Source organism: Dermacentor albipictus, chromosome 5, assembly GCF_038994185.2.
Source record: "Dermacentor albipictus isolate Rhodes 1998 colony chromosome 5, USDA_Dalb.pri_finalv2, whole genome shotgun sequence".
NCBI classification, from domain to species: Eukaryota; Metazoa; Arthropoda; class Arachnida; order Ixodida; family Ixodidae; genus Dermacentor; species Dermacentor albipictus.
Window position 1 is genome coordinate 51,092,230 of NC_091825.1, and position 6,000 is coordinate 51,098,229.

Here is a 6,000-nt window from a genome sequence, read left to right on the forward strand (position 1 = left end):
TTTTCCTGCAGCCGACTTACTCCACAGTAGATACTGGTTGTTTAGGTTCGCTTCTCGAAGTTCCCCGAACGTGTTGGTCATCCCCAGTTCGATGAGCCTCTGATTCGACGTTGCGATGGGACGGTCGGGAGCGCGTTTGTAAATTTTCCTTAGAACAACCTCAAGCGCGTTCTCGTCACATTTTCGCAAGCGCAGTTATGGGGCCGAATATAGGATTCGGCTAATCACGAATGAATTTGCCAGCCTCAAGGCATCTCTGCATCGGCGTGCTAGGCTCATCCCGTCATGACCCCAATCATGAAATGCGCGCCCGATGTGTTTCTTCGTACGCACTGCACCAACAGCTGTGTCAGTAAAATAAAATGTCCCCAACCTAGTAAAGAGTGCGCAAAAACAGCTTTGCTGTTTTAAATTCATCGCTTACAATAACAAAAAATGCGAACTCGTTTATGCGCCGAGAAGCTTCATTCTGTTCATGCATATAGACTCAGCAGGATGTTCGCAAGCTGTAGACAAAAATTGGAGGACGCTTAAGCTTCGCCTTCAAGGGTGGAACGCGACAGCGTTCCCGTCGACCCGCCAAGGGGTGTAAGACTATGGCCTATGGCGCAGCGACTACGCGCCCCGCATCGGACGCGGTGAGCGTCGAGCAACGCCGCGTTCGGCGCGGCAACGAAATGTGCGCCTGAGCAAGCGACGCACGCCTGAGCCTTAGAAACAGCTCGTTTCTAAGGCAACACCGCATTCACTAGAGGCGCTTTTGTACCGCTTTGAAGCATCGAACTCGTGGCTGAGTGATAAAGAAAAAAAAAACTCGTGGCTGAGTGGTAGCGTCTCCGTCTCACACTCCGGAGACCCTGGTTCGATTCCCACCCAGCCCATCTTGCAAGTTGTTTTTTATTCATGAAGTGCCGGCTGGGATTTATCGCTCACGGTCAACGCCGCCGACACCGACGCCGACGACACCGGCTTTTCTGCGACACAAGCTCCTTAACGCTGTCGCGTGAAAACCAGCCGGAAAACGCTCCGTACGAGTGAAGCGCGCTTTCCCGCGAAGCCACTTCGGTCGCCTGCGTTCGGTGAAGTGCCCTCGCAGCAGAGCTAGAGCTCCAGCGCTGTAGCAGACGACGCGAAGCACCTCCTCGAAGACCCCGTTCGCGTGCCCATGGCCTCCGAGATTTACCGCCGCGCGCGTTCGCGGTGGATCTCGGAGGTCATCGCGTGCGGCGCTTCGCTTCGATGCGCGGCCGTGCCGGACGCACTGGCACTGCGCGGAGCGATGCCACGCTGAGCCGCGTTCACCCTAAGAGTGGACAACCCTGTGCACGAACACGGCCCTGTGCGTGTGTGTGCTCCATGAGCCTCCAGACGTCGTTGCGCCTTGATTGTGCCACACTTCCCCCTTACCGGTAGAGAAAGCTAACAAATAGGTGCTCCTCCTCCTTTTCGCCTGGTCTATGACTTGGTGTTTTTCGGTGCGAAGTCTAATTCTGCAACTTCAGTAACTCGCCTAGCTTTCCATTCCGCCTTCAGTGCTTTTTCTGTGTTCTAGAATGCAATACGAACTTGCCCACTTCTCAACTCTAGTGAACTTCTTTTCTGTGTCACTTTTCTACGAATGTGCTAACACCTGAAAAAATTCTGTTCGTGTTCATGTATTATTTCAGTAATTGCCGATGGGAAAACCGCGCGAACAAGCTTCATGTAGAGGTATGATGCGCTTTTTTTTTCTGGAAAGCATGAGCATTGCAAGCGTCGTATATGCAGATTTATATAAAGATAATTTAGCAGTTCGTGTTTATTAGACAAAGGAGTGCCCAGTAGGTATGACTTAGTGCCTTAAGTGACGAAATTTTACTGCTATGCATTGCATTCATGGTGAAAGAAAAGTTCTGTTGTTGGCTCATTTCACGTGATCTTTGATTGAGGAATAGGCCTGCGTGCGAATGTTTTCTATGTGCTGCTGCAAAAGCTGACTACGTTCTGCTCCACCTTGCCAGCGTTACTCAAGTTGTGGCCAAGTGCAAAATAATATGATAATGTGCATTTCGGTTTTTAGTAGAATTTCATTTTTGTTCTGCTATGTCTTTTTTATTTTATTCAGTAGTAATGAACATGTCACACATTTCATATTATTTTGTGCAGGTATATAAGTTAGTTGTAGTTTTTTAGGTATGGTTGTCAATAAAACAATCTCAGCATTTTATTCTTTGTTTAGGTATTTTGCGTGTCATAATTTTAGCCATTACCAGTGAATTCTCGCTTTCTTTAGTTGTTATGACTACGTCATACACGTCGTCCAGTTTTGTGTAATTTCTCAGTGAGTATATTAGACGGTCTCAGTGCACACATCACAAGCTCTTCTATATACACTTTGGTCTTTAGGGCCGTATATAAAATTTTTTTATGTAGGTGCACATTAAACGGCTTTCGCGTTTTGAGTTCTTCTTTTATTTCACTATGTGTGAACTTTTGTGTTGTTTAGTAGTCATGTACATGTCATGCATTTTTCAGTTTCGTTCGTTTTCTGAGTGTGTATCATACCAGGATTTGCGAAAATCTTTGTTTTCGGAAACGGAAGGCAATGAAACGAGGCCAAAATCTGTTGGGTTGGAAGCGCAATTTATATATGTTCTGGCGTATACTGGCATACTCAAAGTACGGATAAGACTTCGTGCGTGCAAACACATAAAGAACTCACGGCGCAACGCACGGCAGTTCACAAACAATAACAATGCCTGGCGCAGCTCGCGCGCGCAATAATAATAATAATAATAATAATAATAATAATAATAATAATAATAATAATAATAATAATAAGAAGAAGAAGAAGAAGAAGAAGAAGAAGAAGAAGAAGAACAAAAATGTACGCGCTGGGGACAGGCAAATAGAAAGCACCATAAATTGTACGCGGGGCATAGGGAAGGGTGGAAAGGGAGCTGAGTGGGTCGTCATAATAAAAACAAGAAGAAAAATAGAAAGAACGCTAGGGTGAGGAGGCATCGCGCAGCTGCTGTCCTCTTGCCATGACGACGTAAACAATCGCGTGCGCCGTCATTTTGCCAAGGTAACGCCCTCTAGCTAGGGCCGTAACTGAAGGGAACATTGGCAGTAGCGCCGAAAGAGCGTCTGCAATAAAACAGACAATGGCAGCCATGCGGAGATTCACCCTTGAGGCCAGGTTGCAGCAGCACCAGTACGATGTTTAATCGTTGCTTGCTTTTCGTGCAGGTACGTTACTGCTCCAACGCTGTATGTATCTGATCTGATGATCGCTTCTTGCTGCTGTTTCCTTGCCCACATGGTCTTGTGCCCTCGTGTTTGCACGTTTTATATTGCACGAGTCGTCTTATCCTGAGCGGTGGTGTGGAACTCAATGCGGGCCTCTAGTCCAAGTCAGCTATACCAGCAAAAACAATCGGTCTGGTAATAAACCTGGAGGCCGGAGTGCGACTGGTTCTAACGCCGCTCTCGATGAGGCTGCTGATGCACATTCTCCTTCTGTATGCCACGACACTCAGAATGTTTCTGTATGCGAAATGTTCTCGAAATTATTAATTGGTCAAAATAAGTTGGATCGAGATATTGCTGACACCAAGTCATTTCAACAGACAGTCGCCTGCCGTTTTGATGCTTTAGAGTCTCGTGTTGGTGCATTAGAAACCTCACCTAATGAATCTGGTTCAATTTCTGAATTACGTGCAGAAATCAACTCCTTGGCTTCTTAAATTACCAAGGTTGTTTTAAAGAAATGATGACCTTAAAAATATTCCACGAAGAAATAATCTTATAACATACGGTCTTATGGAAAACCTCAAAGAAAACGCTGCTATACTTTTGTGGAACGGTACAGCTGTATTTAGCAAGACCTTGAAGATTAACTGTCCCCACATTGAACGCGTCCACAGGCTTGGTAGAGCATGCGCTGGTCACCTTCGTCCTGTTCTAAAACTTTCTGACTTCAACAATAAAACCATGGTTCTAAAAAAAACAGTTATAAACTCAAGGGGTGAAATTTATTCATTATATAAGACTTCTTTGCAAGGATTAGATCTATTCGGTAAAAAATTTGTGAAGCCTCAATTCCATTCCGTAACAATGGCTCTGTCGTAAAATTAAGATACGATCATACGTTCATTGACAAGGTTCGTTATACCTGGGACGACAGTTCAAACACATTAGTAAAGGTATTCAACCTATTCAACCATTACCTCGCGTGCGTGTATCTTCGACTCCCGGCTCCTCCACTACCTGACAGTTCTGGCCATCTCGATAACCTCGTCGTTTTGAACACTGACGCTGGCAGTATTGTTAAAAAACTTCCAGACTTACTGTCTCTTATTTCTATTTACTCCCGGCATGCTACAGGCGTAACTGAGTCATGGCTACAAAGCAATATTTATTACTCCGAGTTCACTCCACCCGGTTTTATTGCCGTGCGCTTAGAGAGGATCCACTGCACTGGCGGCGGCGTCATACTGCTTATTCGTTCCGACCTTCGTTTCTCACTTTTGCTCTGGCCTCCTGATACAGAAACCGTGTAGTATATATGTTTTTAATAATCAGTGTAATGTAATTGGTGTTGTATAATCGTCCGCCCGGTTATTACCTTGATGTCCTTCATGTTACTGCAAATGTAATGTGCCTGACTAGCATTGCTTCATCACGATTCATCTGCATGGATGATTTCAATGGCGCTGGCATTCACGGCCGTCACTAAATACAACATGTCGTGACGTAGCACTCTGTAATGAATTAATCGATATTTCCTTGTCCTTTGGGCTCACACAAGTTGTTTCTAGTGCAATTAGGTTATTCTATCCTTGACTTGGTTTTCTTAAGCGCTGATCTAGCGAAAAATGACTTCTCTTGCGAAGTAATTGACCGACTCACAGATCATAAAGGTGTTTTGTTATCGCTCTCTTGTCCGACCTCCAAATCATCCCCTACATTTACTAGTTTCCCTGGCTTCACCCGTGCGGACGACAATACCATTACTAATCTCTTAGCTGATCATTTAGATACGTTTGGCTCTCTGTCAGATATACAGGATGTAAATTGTCTTGTTAATTACTTTGAGGATCTTGTCAAGTCACGTCTCCAGCGATTTGTGCCCATTAAAACTAAGAAAAGTAATGTTAACCTTCCCTGGATGACTCGCGACATCTTGCATTTATCTCGTCGTGCCCGTAGGCTTAGGCGTTCTAAACGAACCAACGATCCCATCACCCTGGACAGGTTTCACAAGGAAAAAATTGAACTTCATTTGGAAATAAAAACGGCCAAACATTTTTCTCGCGTTCAACTACCTCATCGGTTAAGAACTAACCCTCATAAGTTTCAGTCTTATATTTTACCTAGCAATGCTTCACCCACTTCATTGAAAATTGATAATGATGTCATCAGTGATCCGTCAGTTGTATCGGATGCTTTCAACAAGTATTTTCAGTCTGTATTTGTACCCGATAACAACTTCATTCCTTCTCTCACCAATACAGCTTGTTCTGAAGCAGTCACTATAGCATTGACATAAGCAATGACGACATTCTTAACCTCGTATTAAACTTAGACACCAAGAAATGCACCGGTCCGGAAGGGATACATCATGCATTGTTGGTTCGCTATTCCTTCTGGTCATCAAGATATCTGACGGTCATACGCAACAAATCGTTATCGTCTGCCTTTGTTCCTTCCTTATCAAGAAACGGGCTGACGGACGGAATAGTACACTGTGGTATAAAGTTTATAGACAGGAATAGGGTGCCTTACAAACTTTGGCCAACGTTTCGATAGGAGGACCTATCTTCGTCAAAAGTGGCATCTTCATACTCGGCATGTTAGTTTTAAAGGGTTAGTGCAGTGACGTCACGTGTGGATGTTGTCGCTGGCGGCTGGTTATAAAGGGAGAGACTTCAGAGGTAATGAGCGCTGTCGTCCGAAGTCTGTGAGCTTCGTTCCCAAGACGAGGGGACAAGAGTGGAAAAGTGAGAAGGCGGGGAG